The 17,372-nt window shown below is 39.5% G+C and overlaps 1 protein-coding gene across 1 annotated transcript in view; it reads right to left on the minus strand.

Moving 5' to 3' along the window:
- The window catches only part of Prdm1 (PR/SET domain 1), a 104,031-nt gene extending 86,665 nt beyond the window's left edge, over positions 1-17,366 (minus strand). The window contains exon 1 of the mRNA XM_010607204.2: positions 17,329-17,366. The gene's annotated coding sequence lies outside the window, so the exon portion shown is untranslated. The remainder of the gene's footprint in view (positions 1-17,328) is intronic.
- Between the last annotated feature and the right edge of the window lie 6 nt (positions 17,367-17,372).

A 17,372-nucleotide genomic window follows, 5' to 3' on the forward strand; every position in this document is an offset into this window, starting at 1 on the left:
CGTGGTTCGTGGTTTTGCAAGTGTGTGTGTGTGTGTGTGTGTGTGTGTGTGTGTGGAAGTGTGTACTGTGTGGCGTGGGAGAGGCATGTGTGTAGTGTAATATATATATGGGGTGTATGTAGGATACGATGTATGATATATGGGGGAGGTAGACAGACCCCTTGGTCAGGCGGTGGCTGGTTCAGGAGACTGGCTAGTTGAGAACAGGGAACACTATTTTCATTTCAATAAATTTGAAGAGAGCTGCTCCCAAGCCACCCTCTTTGGCAATGCCACAATCAACGAATATTAGAAATAGTATTTGGTCCAAGTAACCAAACTTGGAGTGATTTTTCTTCCATGACAGCAAGTTGCTTTGCAGGTTTCTAGCCTAAGATGAACTGAACCAAAGTGATTGATACTTCCATAAAAAGAACTGACTTGAAAAGATGAGCAAAAAACAATGGAGAAAAATTAAGTAGATGCTTCTACCAAGGTAAGGCTGTAACTGTCATTTATCACCATAGATTTCACAGATGGGGATTCAGCAAGAGCTAAACTGATTCATTCCAGTGTTCTAACTGTACATGTATAAAATAAACAGTAAATTTAAAATGTGATTATGCACGTTATAGTGCTAAACTATTATATATTTAGTGATTGAAAAATACAGTGAATGGGCCTGGGATTTAGCTCAGTGGTTCTGCTGCCTTCTTTGGCAAGCACAAGGGCCCAAGTTCAATCCCAGGTACAAAAAAATCCAAAAACAAACAAAAAAAAAAACAGTGATTGTGAATGTTTAGAATGTTTGAAAATTTACTACAGTAAAAGGCACGTTGCCATTAATCCCTCTCAAAACAGTTCCTCCCACTTTGAACTCACTCTATCTCCCGTTCTTACACTTTCTGAAACAGCTCTGGAAGTCCTCTTTTGTGAGTGTCTATGAGGTTTGATCAAAAATACAATGAATGTTGTCGCTGAGTGCCATCCAATGGAAAGGCAGGCTTGTAAACTGTATGGTGTGTCTTTCTCCACCAATTCACCAGATAAGACATTGTGTGACTTCTGGCTCCTCCCCAAGTCAAAATGGACTTGAAAGGTAAATGTTTTTAATCAACTCAGAACATCCAGGCAGCCACCAGGGTACAATTAAAGATGCTCACGGAAGATGACTTGCAGAACTACTTCAGAAAGTGGCAAGAACCATAGGACAAGTGTGATCAAACTGAAGGTCTGTATTTTGAGGGGGATTATTGACAAATGTGTCTTTTAATGTAATAAAGACATCAAACATTTACCATAGTCTTCTGATCATGTGTGTATATAGTGTTTTTTTGTTTGTTTTGTTTTGTTGTTGTTTTGTTTTGAGACAGGGTCTCACTATGTAGTTGAGGCTGAACTGGAACTCACTAGGTAGCCCAGGCTGGTCTCAAACTCACAGCGATCCTCCTGCCTCAGCCTCCCAAGTGCTGGGAGGATTACAGGTGTGCGCTATCATGCCTGGCCGTGTGTGTGTGTGTGTGTGTGTGTGTGTGTGTGTGTGTGTGTGTGCTGGGGATCAAACCCAGGGCTTTGGGTATGACAGGCAAGTGATCTACCACTGAGCTATACCCCCAGGAGCTCCCTTTTAAAATTCTGAGATACAATCTCTATAAGATGTCCACAATAGCCTGCAACTTTTGATCTACCTGCCTCAGTTTCCTAGGTAGTTGGGCTTATAGGCATGCACCATCATCCCTGGTTTATATTTTTAAACTTGAGATTCTTAGCTTTTGTTTGAAAAAAATTGGATTTGTGGTGGAGGGGGCTAGACTCCCCTGTAATGAAAATGCCCTGCCAGATCCTTTGATTTCTGAGTGAGCCTTAATTATGTAAGCTACATTAGTTTTAGGGGGCCTAAACCAACCCTCACCACACCCTGCAGACAGGGCCTGGACTCATCTGTTCTGCCACCCCATAGCTCTCAGAGTGGGCCCCAAAGATCTGCTAGCTCTGACCTGCATGGCAGTGACTCACATATTCAGGAGGGAGAAAATAATCACATCACACTGGAGCAGCCTTTCCCTCCAGTTAGCTCCTCCATTAGTTTCTATGATTTCTTTCCTACCAGTGGACCCCTAATTCATTAATTCATTTTTGCTTTCCACCTTGCATAATTTCTCCCCTCCACATGAATAACATGTAGATCTAGCTCTGGTACCTCTTCCTCCAACTACAGCTCTTGAATATGTGCACATTTTGCAGCAAGCAGAGTTCTGGAGAAAATCAAAACTTAACCCTCAGGGAATTATTTGCCTAAAGAATGCTAATTACCCACTCATGTAAGTTTATAGTCTTTCTTCTTCAGCCCACTGTGATCCAGCTCTGGGATAAGAACGAAAAGAAAGTAATCCTAGAAAATGCATGTTAAATTTGCTACACTATAAGTGGGACTGGAGTAAATCCACTTTGAAGCATGAGTACATTTTCAAAACTGAGTGTCACATATATACCTTAAATGTATTGAATTCATTTGGAATTTGTCCAATTTTCTTGCTTCAACTATCTATAGTCAAAGTTAATTATGCTGAAACACAAAACCAAGCACTTATCAACTACAGCACCCCACAACTACAGATGAAAAGAGATGTAATCAGAACAGCGCACTTCCCCCTTAGCAGACACGGAGTGCAGACAAAGACGGTGGAAGAAAAGACCAGGCTTGGCCCTTGCCCTCATAGGGTGTCCCATCTAAGAGCCAGGAAGTGACAACACCGTAGGGGAAAAGTGCCACAGGTCTGTGAAGAGTGGCAGCAGGGGAAAAGCCTTAAAGAGTAAAGAAGGAGGGCAAAGCGCAGAGGTATGAAACACATTATCTACTTATTTGAAAGTCTTAAAATATTAAAAGGTTAAAAGTACTAAGTGCACATAATTTTTTTCATTTTCAAGTCCTCCCCCATCCTTGGGTGCCTATAATTTGAAGGACGCTTTAGTGGATAATGCTACATGAATGGTTTGCTCAAATAGTACGGTAATAAAAATGCAAGTGGCCTTCATCTCAAATACCTTTTGATTGACCAACTCCTAAAAAAACTGTGCAGGATGAAAAGGAAGGACACGAAGGAGTGGAGAGAGGAATCACTACAGTAGACTACGGTAGAAGAGAAATCAGGTGAGATTTCACAGTGACTAAGTCCCAGGGAAGCACCCTGGGGACAGGGAAAATAGTAAGCAACTGTCTCAAGTACCATCTAGTAAAGCACCTTCCACAAGGACTCCAAGGACTCAGCTCAGTTGTCAACAGAGCCACCATGTGGAAGATTTGTCCCCCAGTTTAATGCTCCTTTTTCAGGACAACAGCGTCAGGTGGAGTGGAGACGGTGAAATGGCTGGGGCTTTTGCCTCTAAACACCAGAGAGATGGGAAGTCTTTCTCCAATGTGGCTACCATAGAAATGCAGAGGACACTTTGGTGATGTTTGATTTCCTTCTCTTTTTATTTTTTTCCTCTTTCTTTTTTGGTAGGGAGAGAGTGAGGAGGAGGAAAAGGAAAGGAAAGTCTTCTCATGGTATAAATAGTATAAAATGATACCTAAAGTTAAATGTTTTTACTTTATTTTTGTTTTTTTTGAGACAGGGTCTCACTATGTAGTTGAGACTGACCTGGAACTCACTGTGTAGTCCAGGCTGCTCTCGAACTCACAGCGATCCTCCTGCCTCAGCCTCCTGAGTGCTGGGATTACAGGCGTGCGCCACCATGCCCGGCTAAAATTAAATGTTTTAAAAGGATCTCAAGTTTCAGTTTAATCAGAATTCAGGTTCACTCCACATGGCAAGTTTATTAAATTCTCTTACTTGCAAGGTGGTCAAGGAGGGGTCATTTGAGAACACAGAGTTGCATCTCTCCCTGACACGTTTCCCTCTTTGCTACAAAGGCAAATATTATGTCCCAAATCACCTCCTCAGGCATTGTGAGGAGGACACATCATCTCTACCATCCATTCCAGGGAGGAAAGAGGGACACCAACAGTCTTGGCCAGGTCTGTGAGGACAGCTCATTCAGTGTTTACACACATTTGTCTCGATCCAAACAAGGATCTGCTCTCAGGGAAGACAGCACTTTCCACGCTTGGAGGAGTCAGACACTTTCATTAGAAAGAAGTGGGGGCTGTGAGGAAGTAATAGGCAGTTTGGCTGAGGACTGTTGTTGTTTTGAATGGAAGAGGCTACAAGTGGCTCAGCTGGTCACAAAACCGGTCTTCCACTTACCTCAAGTTTCAAAACTCTTCCGATGCCAGACATAACCTTAGTGAAATCCACAGAATTATAAACTCCAACAGCATGTCCATATGGAAGCCTGTCTAAATCTAAAGTTTAGTTTCTAATACTAAAATTATACAGGAACATGTAGCATAATCATTAAGATTTAAATCCACAAACAGCATCTAAATGAGTGGGGAGAATCTTACGTATTTAACATGTAGTATAATAACTCTTTTTCATTTTATCTCCCCACTGCCACCACTCAAAAATAGGGCAGGGAATTCTTCAATTTTACATGTGTATTTCCAGCCGGGCATGGACTAAATGGTTTAATGAAAATACCAGGCATTGTATGTGAAAAACTGAACCTAACAGTCAAGATTTTAAAGTTTGGAAATGAAAGTTGCCTTTTTTCCGGTTTAATTTTTTTTTTAACATTGATTTTACTCAAAAACCCAATAACCCAAGTAGTACCTGTGAGCAAACAGGAAATCTGAATCTCAAGATTTTGCAAGTTACTGGAAAATTTGTACAAAATAGGTTCTCCTGAAATTGAACACCTGGTTTGACAGTTTCACTAATTACAGTCCACTCTACAGAGGAAGGCCAAGACCCGTGGCCAAGCAGACAGATTAGCCACAGTTACTCAATAAGACAACTATTTAGCAGAGACAAACCCTAGGAGAGAAACCTAAGAAGTCATGTGCATATCCAAACAGGCTACCAAAGTGTAAAGAAATCCCCTTAAGTCACTTTCGGCTTCATTAGCACATGAAAATGGGGTAATTAAACATTCTTCAGCCTTCCATCAAGAGCCAAAATCAATCATTCATGGAAATTAAGTTTTGATAAGACGTGTTTACACATTGTCAAAGACATCTTGAATGTGTCATTCTTTCAGCTTGAAAAAGATTGCAGCCAGCACTTAACTACACATAGGCCCTGGAGAATTAAAGGTATCAGTCCTGTTGCAAACTCAGTGCATTATTGAGCCATGTAACAGAATAAGAAATCTAGCAGTCACTGTTTCCATAAAACATTTATTTTGAAGGATGTTGTTCCACTTTTCACAAATATATCATTTTAACAGTTGTTTTGATGAGTTTATAAGGCCATGTTTTGAAATTAAACATCCATTCAAATGAAAGGTTATTTTATGGGGACAGTATTTCTACTCACAGCGCCAAAATTTGTAATGTGAAAATGGATATAATTTTTGATGACCCTAACATTTTAAATGGTTTAATATATAACATTGTGTCATCCTATCACCATCATCAGCATCCCCCCTTCAAAAAATTCGCCGATTGTTTGCAAAAATTTTTAAAAAGCAGTAATAACCCTTAAAAGAAAAGAATTAAATTTAATCTATTTCACCCCCATAAGCAAAACCTTCCCTTTTTTTTTCCAGATAAGTTATCTTCTGAACTACAGGAGAACCAGCAAATAAGCCACTATAAAATCATTTGGCTCTTTTGTCCAGCTATATTCTCTCAGATTGTAAATATTTGCAAAGTCTCAAGAAGTTACTCAAGATATGCTTATCTTTGGTGCCACAAATATCAGTCTTTTAGACAATATGAGTCAACAGCTACATTCATTTATTGCCAAACAAAAGGATTCTAAACCAAGGGGTTCTGATGAAAGATTAACAGTGGGTTTCAATATTTATGGTAACATACATGTTACTGCCTCCTTTCTGTCTCCAGGAAAGCTCAGGCTGGCCAACTGCACACATAGATGCATACACTCCACCTCAGAATCTGGTGATTCTTTCACCAGAGTGCTGGTTTTCTATCTGTGCCTATCAAAAACTTGTTTATAATGAGAGAGTGGAGAGGTCTGGCTGCCGGGAACCACTTGGGTCCCCGTTCCCTTTTCAGGTAGTGTAGACCCCTGGGAACCATTCATCTGACTATCAGCAAACACACACTCCCCATATTTTGTACTTTCAGGTACAGATTTCAGAAAGGGAGGAAGGAGCATTACCCACAAAAGCAAAATGCCTCTCTGCAAAACAGTCCAGACATCCTACCCAAAGAAAAACAATCCCTGCCTCCATCTCACCACCTCACCTCACCACCACTCTCTCTCCTTTTGGAAAAGGGAACCAATTAAAGCCACACTGCAGGAATATAGGCACACGAAGCTCTTTTGCTTGAACAACACCATACACACTTGTCCCATACTTAAAAAGCTCCAGACCTGAGGTGAAAGTCTGTCTTTTCAGACTCTCTATAATTCCAATATACCACCTGCAAAATAAAATATGCCTCCACCGACTTCAGCAATTGAACAGGTAGAGGCACACATGCTATTAGGAGGATTTCTTCTCAAGTGGTCAAAAGAAGTAGAGAACTAATTATTGCCTAGAGAAATCCTATCAATATAACTATAAAATAAGGAAGAAAATATAACACAGACTAGGACTAGAAGTATTTTACCAACCCTAAAGCAATGAGAAGCTAAATATAATTTTTAAAATGTCTGGATAAGGGCAGGGGGTTTAGCTCAGTGGTTCCGCCACCTGCCTCATATGTGCAAGGTGCCGAGTTCGGTCCCGGTACCAAAAAAGAAAAAAAAAGGAAGCAAGAAAGAGGGAGACACAAATTCCTGCAACAATGGGACCAAAATAGGGTATATGAATAAAAATTTAATTAGCAGACCCCATTCCTTTCCCATCCTGTTAGCTAAATTATTTTAAAATTTCTTGCCTGTAGGAAACATTACACGTAGATGTTTGTGTCTGATAAATCACCAGGAAAGACCTTAATGTGTGCTCATTATCCTGGCATTAACTGCTGCTTTTTTTTTTTTTTTTGATACCAGGAATCAAACTTGGGACCCTATGCTTGTGAGGCAGGTGGTGGAACCACTGAGCTAAATCCCCAGCCCTTGTGTAACTGTTGCTAATGCCCCTATTCACTCTCAGAAGTGTCGCACTTTGAACAATAAATCATTACTTATAATAAGTATGTATGATGAGTGAATAAGTAAATGGGCAACTATCTTACATTCCAAGTATATGTTCCTACACATAACTGTAAAGGTATTGTATGATGAGTCACATCTTGGTCTTTACTAAATTGGAATACATCAACCAACATAAAAAAGAATAAAAAATAGCCATAAAACTAATACCATTGTATTAAAAAATATGTAAATCCTGTTTAATACTGCCAAAGAGAATGGCCAGCTCTGCTCCTTTTCCCTTGCCCACACACAGCTAAGGAACCTGACTAACTAAAGTCTAAAACAGAGAAGGATGAAAAATTGAGGAAAATCAGGACCATGAACACTGGATTACGTTTTCTCTAAGTATACACAGAAGCATCGAAGACCAAGGCTTGAAAGTTACTGTATGGAATGAATTGAAAGCCTTAATTAACATTTCTTCTTCTAGTAAACAAAGGCAGTAAAAATTTTTTTTAAATGTTTATGGAACAATTGAGGTAAATTCACATTTGATGCAAATAATCCAAAGTGTTTTCTATATTTGTATAAAGCAGATCACATTTTAAAAATCAAAGATACTTCCCACATTTTAACATTAAAATTCCTTTCCTATATGACATACCTTAATAAAGATTAAAGAACTAGAAATTTTCCAGTGCATAAAACATGACAATACTATTTTTAACCATTTGCCCCAAATAACCATGTTATAAAGTCCCTTATCATCACTGATGTCACCATTATCTAACCATTTCCCTTGGGGTATTAGCAAGGTAAATGTTTCTAAGCAATTCTCTCAGAAGTTAAACATTAAATTAAAAAATTAAAACACCACTCAGAGCCTTGCCATGACCTAAAGGCATGTTAAGAGCAGCAAAGGTTAGAAGGGCAGTTCTCAAGTAACACCTATTGTTTTATCTCTGCTTCATGACAAAAGGAGAAAAGAAAGCAATTACCTGGCTTTACCTCCACATTTCAATACAAATGCTACAACCCAATACTCTTCAGCTAAGGATAACTTTTTTTTTTTGGTAAACTAATTTGACTTTAGTTTTTGGGAGAAAATTCTGGTCTGTCAAATGCAACAGTAGATTTGAACTTAGTTTAGTTGTTATACAAAGTATTTCAATGAATATCCAAAAATTATATAGAAAAAACATTAAATGAACATTTCCAGCTTGAAAGTCTATGTAAAGTAAGTAATTGTATAATGTTTTCTTTACTATGTAAAAGTATGTCTACTATCCCTAAAACCCATGTGGAAGAACAGATCAGGAGTAACCAAGATGCATTAACGGTGTCCATCAATGGTAGAGCTCTCATTTGGCATATGGTTGGATCTGTAGCACAACTAACTAACTAACTAAACTAACATACATAACTGAGACAATTTTGAAGAAGACAATTGGGAACTTCATTCTACCAGACGTCAAGACATGAAACAAATTAATCCACTGAAGTGGAACAAGGATAAACAAGTAAACCAACGGAAAGAAAAGGACCTGAAAGTCTATATGAAATTGATAAAATGATGTAGAGAGCATAATTTTTGTTTTGTTTTTTTAGACAGGGTCTTGCTATGTAGCTCAGGCTGGCCTTGAAGTCACTGTTGCCCAAGCTAGCCTTAAACTCCTGGAGATCTTTCTGACTCAGCCTCCCAAACTGCTAGTATTGCAGATAGGTAAATTAATTTGATATCTTGTAGGCAGTTGGCTCAGGGCCATCCTCAAGGAGCCATCACAGCAAGGAGCCAACATGGAGGACAATTAAGACACAGTCACTGTGGCCAGGATTTAGCTCAGTGGTTCTGCCGCCTGCCTTGCAAGCACAATGTCCCGAGTTCGATCCCTGGTACCAAAAATAAATTGAAAAAAAAAAAAAAAAAAAGACACATTCACTGAAGGCCAGAATTGTAAAAGGAGAGAAACTACTACACCTGTGCGTCCCCTGAGGATGAATAGCAGTGATTGATATTCTAAATAGGTATCAATCACCTGGGTTGGGGGCCAAGGCCTTAACCCAGCCTTTCCAGGAAATATCCCTGACCCCCACCCTTACTGAAAATCCTTGTATGCTTGCTGCGTGACTTGCTCCCCAAGTAGACCACCATTTCATCAATATTACCTGGGTGACTGTACTTGTGATCTTATTGGTTGGTCAGGGTTTTGCCCCACCTCATGCCCACCTTGTAATTTTCCATTGGGTCTTACAGCTTTGTCCCACTTTGTACCCACCTCACCACATGGCTTGGCTGTATAGAACATCATTGATTGTGGTGAGCGGGCAACTCACTTTCCAGTTCCCCTTCTGTCTCTCAGACAGAATGAGAAGCTTTCTTTCCTTCATTAAATTTTTCCTACACTTAAAACTCCGTTGTTTCTAGAATTCATTCTTCGATTTTAGAGAACACAAACTTATATTTCAGATATCTAGCAGGTTTGGGAGTTACATCTCATCCCCCTATATCGCCAGGATTACAGATGTATGTCACCATGCCTAGCTGAGGAGGAGGTATTTTATAAGCCTAAAGAAAGAATAAGCTAGGGGCCAGGATTTAGCTCAGTGGTTTTGCCTCTTGCCCTGCAAGCACAAGGGCCCGAGTTCAATCCCCCGTACCAAAAAAAAAAAAAAAAAAAAGAAAGGATGAGCTATAATAATAAATAGTACTTGTATAATTAGATACCAATTTGGGAGAAAAATAGCTTTTTACCTTATAGCAAATAAAAATACACTTTAGGTAAATTAAAGAAAAAGCAAAATTTTATAAAATTTTTAGAAGAAGATAAGGAGCCCTAACTCTTATGTTAATGTCATCCATAACCTTAGAATGAGGAAAAATTTTTTTTTTTTTTTCTTTTTTGGTACCGGGCATAGAACTTGGTCCTTGTGCTTGCAAGGCAGGCAGCAGAACCACTGAGCTAAATCCCCAGCCTGAGGAAAAATTTCTTAAGCAAGAGACAAAAAGTACAAATTCTGAAAGAAAAGAAAAATCAGTATATTTCACAATTAAAACTAAATATTGTTTGGTTAGTGGTGTTTGGGACTGAATTGAACCCAGGGCCTTCACACTGAGCTACATCCCCAACTCCTCTTAATTATTATTATTTTTCTACTTTGAGACAGGGTCTTGTTAAGTCTCTAAATTGCTCAGGCTGGGTTAGACTTGAGATCCTTCTATCTCAGCCACCCAGAATGCTGCGATTACAGGCCTGAACCACCAGGCCCAACCAGCTCATTTCTGTAGTTTTAAATACACCAAAATTAATTCAAAGTTAAACCACAGATTAGGAAAACATTTTTATAGCAAGCATGCTAATAATAGAATTAGAATCCAGAATAACAAATCAGTAATAAAACCAAATCTTCCAATATAAAAAGCAAGCCGAGGACAAGAACAAGCAATTCACAACAGAAGAAGCCCAGATACTGGGTGGTCTCCAACAAACTCAGAAAAGATGCTCAATTTCACAAGAAGTCAGGACAATATTAATAAAAATGAATCACCATTTCATGGCCGTCTGATGTGGGAAAATGTTTAGAAGTCTTACCTTACCAAGTGCTGGTGATAGCAGGAATTTATACACTGTACCATTGTAAATGAACGCAACTGCTTTGGAAAGCATTTTGGTGATATTTGTCAAGGTTGAAAATAGGCATTTTCTATAATCCCACAAGTCCATGTGTGTGTGGTGCCCTAAAGAGATAATTATTCCTGTGCACAGATCTGAGAAGTCCACAGCAGCCTCACTTGCTACAACAAACATTAGCAATACATGAACGATGACTTGCCCATCAATGGAATACCAGAGTACATATCAGCATGGAAATCCAATAGAAAACCGTAATGTTCAGTTAAACATTACTGAACACATGTAGAAGGCTAAGGATTTAGCTCAGGGGTGCTGTGCCAGCCTTGCAAAAGCAAGGTCCTGAGATTGATCCCTGGTACTGAGAAAAAAAAAAAATCCCCAAAACACATGTATACAGTCCGATGCAATTTGTCAGATTTAAAAAAAATAAACCCCAATGCTATGAACATATAAACATAACATACAAATGTAACAAAAAAATCTAAAAACAATGCATGGAAATAACTTTGGTGAGAGAAGAAAGGAAAAAGAGATGGAAAGAGGAAGAGGAAGCTTTAACATAAAACATGCATATATTTTAAAAACCTGAGGCAAAGATGGCTTTGATGTGTCTTGAAGAGGCACTGTAAGTGCACTGGAGACAGGACTGGTTGCAGTATTCTGTATACTTTTTAGTATAGTTGAAATACACTGGTAAGGGAAGGTCATGCTACTTTAAAAGTGACGAGTTAAAACACATTCCTCTTATTAAACTCTTGAGTTTAAATTGGCTGCATTTGTCAGCACCTACCGAGTCCATTTTTACTGTGCACAAGCTGGTGCCCTGTCATTGAGGGCAGAGGACAGGACACAGCGCCTCTCCTGCCCAGGAGGTCTGAGTGCAAGGGAGGCAGCAAGCAGGGCCAGCTCACTTCATAATCCTCTCACTCTGTAAGAAGTGCACTTGGCTGCACGAACGTTTCTGAGGGCATGAAGGGCGCTAGACATTTGGGACGCACAGCATAGGACAAGCCGGACTGCGGAGAAGGGGCCAGAGGGGAGAGACTTCCACTTAGCGAGGTGTTTGGAAAGAAATCGGGTCCCCTGTTGACTCCAGTGACCGTTTCTCTGTTCTGAAGTACAGTGTTCTCTACCTAATCACAAATGTTCTAGTAATAAGTAAGCAGAAACTTCCAGAAGCTGATATCTTCTTTTGGTTCAATGCAAAAAGAATTACGCATCATCACTTTTGCAGACATACTTTGTTCTAATTGTTCACAATGTGTTTTCTAAACTTGAGTGAAAGGTACATTTGTTAAAAAAAAATCCTAATATAAAACTACAGCTGGGCTGATTGTAATAATCAAATAAAAAAAAAGAATGTTACCAGCCAAGGGTAATAATAAAACGTGAACTTTTATTTACTTATTTGTTTTGCAATGCTGGTGATGGAGGCAACAGCCTTCCGCATGTTAGGCAAGTGTTTTACCACTGAGCTATGCTAGCAACCAAAAGGTCACCTTTTGATAAAAGTTGACCATGAGTCTTTTGCCTGACAGAACAGATGTGAAAAAAATAAAGAAATAAAATCTTTAGAAAAATTTGGAATTAATGTCATTTTATTTTAAAGTAGGTAGATCAGCTTCCCTGAGTCTGCCTCAGGAAGAAATTGAGACTAGCAATCTCCAGAGAGGTGAAAACCTTAATAAAGTAAAAATAAACTGTCAAATGCATAAAATGAACCAAGTAAATACATTTACTTAGGGGTTTATTTACAGTCTAGACTTCCTATTAACAAAAAATGATATACCTGTTAGATTAGTTTATGTTACAGACAAAATACTCATCAATCTTAAAAACTGTTTTTCAAGTATGTCTATTATATTTAAAGTATCCTTTAAACAAAAAAATTTAAAAGGCCTAATATTTAGACACAAACTTTCAGTTTGATGGATCTTGAGTAAAATACAGGTATTTTAAGTGTGAAATGCTGCGAAAAGCAGCAATATTAATCTGTAAGAACAAACTTGTTAGGAAGCCACAAGAAACAAATTGAATTTGCAATCATGTATTAAATCATCAAATTATGCATTAAAAATCATATATTCAAGCTCCTGGTACTTTGTTTTTACATATATTAATGTAAAATAGAAACCAGTCAAAATAGTTTTCTAATAGAGTATTTCTAAACTCTTAACAACCAGATTATTTTTTAATTCTGCTTGAGCATACAATACCATTTTATTAAGTGAATTAGTTACAGAACATTGACTATCAGTTGTCAGATGTGAATACATAGTACATGTGATGATCTTCCCTTTCTAGCAATGATCCTCATCATTACTAAAGCTTAAACTATTCCAGTCAAAGAAACAAAATAATTTTCTTCTGCAATGGTAATATTTAACACATATGCTTTTGTTCATATATTATCCAGATTGTATTTGAATTTATAAAACCATATTTAAAATTTATTAGGGAAAACCTCACACATATTTTACTCAGGCAACCGTTGAAAGACATTTTGTTTGGTGTACAAAGGCTTCTATTGCTTATAAAAGCAATTCTGTTTATAGAACTCTTTAAAAGTTATGAACAAATGTGGCTAAAATCTTGAGGGAAAAATCTCCTTCAAACTAAGGTATATTTTTGAAAGGCAAGAGACATATTAATATTTAAGTTCCAAATAACATATTACTAAAATAAGATATAGGTTCCTTTTTTTCAATATATACCCACGACAAAGCCCAGTGGTCTTTTTGTTTTCTAATTGTGCTAATTTACAATGTCTCCAATGATTTTATAATTTCCAATAGGGAAATAAATACTTTAAAATCCCTTTTACAGTTATTGTGCTCAGATGGCTTATAATCTGAGGACAACCTCTCCAACCTACTTCCTCTAAAAAAAGGCTTAGAGCTGGACAAAGTGGTGCAGGCTTGTAATAGCAGCACTCTGGGAAGCTGAGGCAGGAACACTACAAGTTCCAGCCAAGCGTATGCAATTTAATGACTTAGCTAGACCCTGTGTGAAATAAAATTTAAAAAAAAAGAGCTGGGCTGTCACTCAGTGCAAAGGCCTTGGGTTGGATCCCCAGTACCGCAAAACAGAAACAAAACTAAAAAATGGCCTAGGAGTATATGGATAGCAGAATTTGGGGAACATCACCTCCAACCAGTTAAGGAGATAAGACTGGACTGATTCTTAGTTATAATGAGACTCAAGAACAATTGAGAAGTGTTACTGAAGAACAAATAATTTTGCTGAGGTAGGATTAAAATTGCCCTCTCTTTTAAGCACATATCCTAGTATTAGAGATCAAACTGAGATAAATGATTTTTTTAAAAAAATGTTATAATCCTGGCCTTGACTTTCATGCTTCCCATGATAAACGAAGAAGCCCAAGAACAATTACACAGCAAGGAAAAGCTACTTAATGCAAAACGAAGAATACTGCTATTAAAAGAATTTTCAGAAAAAGTCATGTGACCCATCCCAGTGCCTTACATTTATTGGCGAAGTCTTTTTATCTATGACTGCTGAGTTTGTCTTCTTCTTACCATCCATTATAATATGTGCTCAATACACATTTGTCATTTAAGTCACATAGTTCTTTTAGAAGATATTTACTGCTCAGAACTGCAGCAGCTGATATATATTTAACGCAGGGCAGATAAAATAGACTCTGAGAGCTCTGAAATAAGCAGTAGTTTTTGGAAGGTCAACATTGTTAATTTAAATGCAAGAAACCAAACTCCTGGTGATGTGACTCCAAGCTAGGAGACAGCCTCTTTGGGAGAAACAGCATACTGTATTTAATTTGTACCAGAAACATAGGATTCGAGTGCCCTTCTGTGAAAAGAAGGTGTGCTATTAGCCCTCTCTGCCCCTCAGAGAGATTAGCATTAGAAGATGAGGACACATGAGCCTAAAGACCAAATGGAGATGGAATCCCAAGAAACACCTCTCTGTTATATTTTCTTGCCATTTGCTTTTTAAAAACTTATCTAAAACAAAAGAGATCTATGACAGGATGACAGATTATTCTTCTACAGAGTCTGAGGTTTGTGCAAAATTGAACTGATTTTGGGCCAGGGATTTAGCTCAGTGGCACTGCACCTGCCTGGCAAGGTCCTAAGTTTGATCCCTGGTGCCAGAAGACACCTCTCTGTTATATTTTCTTGCCATTTGCTTTTTAAAAACTTATCTAAAACAAAAGAGATCTATGACAGGATGACAGATTATTCTTCTACAGAGTGAGAGGTTTGTGCAAAATTGAACTGATTTTGGGCCAGGGATTTAGCTCAGTGGCACTGCACCTGCCTGGCAAGGTCCTAAGTTTGATCCCTGGTGCCAGAAGGAGAGAGAGAGGAGAGAGAGAGAGAGAGAGAGAGAGAGAGAGAGAGAGTGAGAGAGAGAGAACTGATTTCAAAATATGCCACATGAAAATACAGTCTAAACTGTAAGATTTTTGGCAGAGTTGAATCCCACAGAAAATGTGTTAGACTTTTCCTAATGTCTATGACACAGATAATTTATAATGACAAACCTTTAACACACAGCATAAAGTTTAAAATGCTTTATGCCACAGGATTTATAGGAATACTGGCTGTTTGAGGGCATCCTATTCTGTATTTTGACCTAATGTGATATTTATACTCAATATAGAAAAGCCCAATTATAACTTTTATTGCACAAAACAAAACCAATGATTATCACAACTGTTTGACAATTATAGGTAATTTGTGCTTGTCCTTCAGGGTCCAAGAAGTTTAGGAACATTAAATCAGATTAACTTATGTATGTTTAAAAATTATATTTAGGTGAATAGTCACTTAAGTGTATTCTTTATAACATTCAGGTTATGAGAAGAAGTTATGTCATCTGATCAGGACCATGTTATACTTTCAAGAGTTTTACCCTGTCTTGTTGGCTTTTTAAAATCAGGAAATAATTTTAAAACAATTTCACAAGATCAGAAAGAAATTAAGCTTGAAGAAGAAAGATGTTTTGGAGTGATGAGGATCACAACCTACCGAAAGCTTTTTCCACACAGAGCAAGGAAATAGTGCCACTTAGAAACTCTGGAACAAATGTTTCCCTGCTTTTTTGTACCACAATGTTAAGACATTATATTTAAATTCCAGGCCTTATAAACTAAAGATGTCCCCCCAAATTAACTACATTATTGTTTTGGATCAGAGCTTGTGGCTGACAACATCTGTCAGAAACTTCGTTGCTCCTTTTAATTAAAGAACTAAATCTAGTTAATGAAAAAAGTAATTCAAAGGGAGATGTAATACTGTGAAAATAACCAAATAATTTCCCTCCACAAATATTCTCTCTGGGAGAAAGAAGTTTTCGGTGGGAGCTGAGCTTCGCAGGCATCTGAATCGGGAATCCACAAAACATTTACCCTTTTTCTCACTGTGTTTTCTGTTAGGTCACAGCTAGAGATCTTAAGTAATTGTCTTCTGAAGCTCTTTTACTGTTTCCCTCTAGCAATGGCTAATAAAAAAAAAATCCACAGGTCAGACTTTTTCCTTTTGTTCCCCACTCTTGTTTTAAAATCGTTCCCGTTTTCTATACACATCAAAATATTTAAAATTTTTTAAGGCAAGGGAAAAAAAACCCAACAAACCAACCAAAAAACCCTACGGGAAACATCTCTCGGAGCGCCGAGGTTGCAGAGTCCCTAAACCCGGCCGGGTTGCTTAAGAGAAGCAGTGGGTGGCTCTGGGACCCCAGAGCCAGAGTGACATTGCCAGGTGGGTGCCCGCAGCTGGCACCTGCTCAGATCCTCTTCCGCTAAGCCTGACCTGTGCCCTGGCCTCGGACCGGGGACCTAAAACCAGGTGGGCCGGGGATGCGGGGAGGATGAGGTGACCCGCCGCTGAGCTTGTCATCCCTCAGCTCCGGAGCTTTCGGAACCGGGAAGCGGAGGCGCCGCTGCTGCCGAGCCGGGCAGTGCGCGCTGCGGGGAAACGCGCTCCGTCCGATCCTCTCTCCACGGGAGCTTTCCCCTCTCTACCCCACCTCAAACCCCGGCGAGTCGGGAGGCTCCGGGTTTGCGAAGGCTCCCGTGACGGACGGCCTGGGGTCCCCGACTGGGGACGAATTATTTTAGTTTCCGTGCGGGAATCTGCTCCGAGACAGCTACGCTTAGGAAATCACAGGCAGGACTGCCCCGCAAAGGATTTCTCTAAGGTTGGTTTTGCACAACCCCCCTGCCCGGGGCCCGACCCTCGAGACAAAAATGACGCACTCTGAGCCTATCTCGGGGGCCCCCTCGACCTGACGTCAGGAACCCAGCTTCGGCAACACTGGGGCAATTCTCGTCCCCCCCCCTCGGCCCCTCCGGGGGCCGACCTTAAAAAGAAAGGGGCGCGAGTTTTAGAAAGAAGGTGCCCGCTCGGTCACACCTCCTCGCCCTTCTCGGAGCGCGCTCGTCGCTGCGGGGCTGCGGTTTGTTTCTGCGAATTACGCCATTTAGGCTAATGTCGTCCAATGAGAGCCGCCAGAGCCCCACTTGCTGAGCCCAGTGGCGTTCGCGGAGAGCCCTTCTTCCTCGGGCGCCGCCTTACCTGGGCCCGGCTTCCCGCGGCGTCCCCGGGCCGCTCGGCTCCTC

Source organism: Fukomys damarensis, unplaced genomic scaffold (genome assembly GCF_012274545.1).
Source record: "Fukomys damarensis isolate Sample0158 unplaced genomic scaffold, DMR_v1.0_HiC HiC_scaffold_14, whole genome shotgun sequence".
Taxonomy (NCBI): domain Eukaryota; kingdom Metazoa; phylum Chordata; class Mammalia; order Rodentia; family Bathyergidae; genus Fukomys; species Fukomys damarensis.